The sequence below is a fragment of the Lepisosteus platostomus genome, chromosome 7 (genome assembly GCF_059453375.1).
Source record: "Lepisosteus platostomus isolate fLepPlt1 chromosome 7, fLepPlt1.hap1, whole genome shotgun sequence".
Taxonomy (NCBI): Eukaryota; Metazoa; Chordata; class Actinopteri; order Semionotiformes; family Lepisosteidae; genus Lepisosteus; species Lepisosteus platostomus.
In genome coordinates, this window is record NC_142617.1 from 19,979,307 (window position 1) to 19,982,404 (window position 3,098).

The window sequence follows — 3,098 nt, forward strand, 5'->3', positions numbered from 1 at the left end:
GCAATATTTATCGTGTTGTGAAGCTGTGTACACAGTGTACACAGTGTAACTGATAGCTTTGAAAAGTGCTGTCTTCAGGCCACAAGAAATGTTAGGTACAGTAAGATTAGACAAAGAGTGGCTACTACAGAACATGTAGTAGAAAAACAGGCACAGGGTGAAAGTAAGTTCTTAAGTAGCATGTTAAGCCTAGAGATATAGGTAGGAAAGAGGTAATTTTGGAAAAGTTGAGGAATACACTGATAAAGTAAAATAGTACACTTCCTAAGTAAAAGGGTTAGGCATGGTCTTGACAATTGGACAGGGGATGCTGTAGACTGCAGAGACTTAAATTTAAGAAAAAGCAAACACAGCTGCTGCTGCTCCACAGAGCCAACATCTTAAGATGTTTATGTTGTCTGTCAAAGACAGTTGTACTTCATGCAGCTCATCTGTATTGGAAGCAGTGGATGGCCATGACACCTTTCTGTGCCTTGTCATGCCCTTCGCTTTCCACAGAGCATTGCAACATTATAGTGTCCCATCACAATATACTGGGGCATTAGGACCCACACAGACTGCAGGGTGAGCACCCCCTGCTGGTCCCACTAATACCTCTTCAAGCAGCAACTTTAGTTTTTCCTAGGAGGTCTCTCATCTGGGTACAGACCAGACTCACACTTGCTTAGCTTCAGTGGGCTGCCAGTTATGGTCTGCAGGGTGACATAGCTGCTGGCATGTTTTTTAATAGTAGACAAGTTACAGATACTGATGTGCCAGGGCAGTGGAAGGGCTGATCTTGAGAGCCAACGCTATAAAATATTTTTCACTTCATGCGTAACTGCTTTCCTGACGGACAGACATTTTATTGAACAGACATGACAAAGGTAATGCTGATTAACATTTGTCATCAGAAGAGGTGGTGGCCATCCTTGGAAACCATGAAAGGTGTAAATCTGAGACCCGTGCTTTGCATGAAGATGCCTTGTCTTGTTAAGTGGTCTCTAGATCTTGGGTATCTTCCATGTTCATACCAAGGCTTTTAAAAGGAGGTCATGTCAGGTGAGTAGGGCATTCACAACACAACTCTCATTCTCATTGCATAAGAACGCCAATCAGCGTGAGAGACATGATGTCACGCCTTCTGGAGCCAGAGGGCGCTCCCACTCTGTTCTGTCCCTAGTTTCCCGTGCTTTGCTGTCCTTCCGTTATCTCTCTGTCTGGGGCTATATATTTCTGGGTCACTCACTCCTCTTCGCTCAGCTTTGACGTTCGGATATCCTGAGACCAGCCTAGCACCAGGTCGCCCAATGTCCGCTGCCTGAGGGCATTGGTTTTTACTGTTTAAGACTCCTGAACTGCTGAGTCCGGGCCAACCCCCGTCCCGCTGCTACACATAGGGTCTTTTTCTGCTCGCCTGCCATTCCACGGTTCATCCATTTGTCACATCTGTGACAGAATGCTGAGCCTCCTACTGACCCTGCAAGTGGCGTTTTTTGTTTTCCCACAGATTTTTCTTCCTCTGGGCTTTTTTTTCTCAGCTCTCCTATTCTAATCTTCTCCCGACATCCATGCCTGTGAGCGGGCCGTGTGCCTGGCTTTCCTCGTGTTGTCCACTCCAATATCAGTGATAGAGTGGTGAGCCTTTTTTCCTCTCCTTTTCTCATTGTTGGATATGACCTTCCTGAAATCCATGCCTATGAGTGGGTTTAGTTTCTGGCTTTCCTCGGGTTGTCTTCTGCCGATATCAGAGATAGATTGGTGAGCCTTTTTGCCGTTCTTCTATTCTTATTGCTGGATATCACTCCGGACCTCCATGCTTGTGAGTGGGTCTAGTGCTTGGCTTTACTCAGGATGTCCACTCCGATATCAGTGATAGAATATTGAATTTGCCTATTGCCCAGTTTGTGGTTTTTATTTTTGTTCTTTGGTTGGTGTTTGGATATTTTCACTTCCTGGTTTCCCCTTCTCTCTAGTCCCCCTGTCCCCTGTGTCTCAGAACGTTTGGTTCTATCTGTTTTTTGTTGTTTGTTTTCCCTGGTCTCCCAGGTTTATTTTTGTTGTGGTTTGTGCTTATGTACATGTCTTTTTTTTTTCTTTTGAGTCTCCGGAGCTTTACCTGACCCCCCCCTTCCTCTACCCAATAAGGGTTATAGCTTGGAGGAGGGGGCAGCTCTTAGCCATGGACTCCCGGAGGTTTCCTTTCAGTTAAGTGAGTTTTTTCCTCCCCCCAGTGCTGTGCAGCTCATTTATTTGTATGGGCGTCAAGAGCCACCCATGAAGGGGGGGTTACTGTCACGCCCTGTGCAGCCAGAGGGTGCTCCCACTCTGCCCTGTCCATAGTTTCCTTTGCCTTGCTGTCTCTCTCTCTCTGGGGCTATATATTTCTGGGTCACTCTTTCCCCTGGGCTCAGCATTGACGTTCGGATGTCCTGAGACCCGCCTAACACCAGGTCGCCCAACGTCCGCTGCCTGAGGGCTTTGGTTTTTACTGTATACGACTCCTGAACTGCTGAGCCCTGGCTAACCCCTGTCCCGCCGCTATGCATAGGGTCTTATTCTGCTCTCCTGCCATTCCACGGTTTGTCCCTTCTGACATCCATGACATGTGACTTGTCCTTCTGGACTGCCCACAGCATGGGCAGCAAGTCCCAAGGCCAGATTGATCTGATGGCACTCAGTCTTGCTTCCCTCAATCACCATAGGTGGAGATCTATAGCTACTAGACTCCTGCCCAGATCATCAAGCCTGGTTCTCCCCAGTGATATGTCTGTTGCACCACAAATAGCACAACAATTAGCAAACCATTCTGCGACACACTTGTTGACACCATCAGACTGGTCTACACAAGACTATGGATGACTACTACACAGGAATTAGCTCCTTTCTGAGCCCAATTAAAATAAGCTTGTTTAGATTAATTATTTGTGGTTTCTTTTTTATTTGTAAGTTCTTTTTTTATTTTATGGTAAAAAATCACTATCCTGATTTAATCCGGAATCGAGTACGCCACTGGCACTTGTACACAATCTTATTGAGGTAATTTAGTGCTTATGTAATAGTCACTCGGGTGTTACATGGTCATTAATTAACAATACATTAAAATAACACCAGAAACA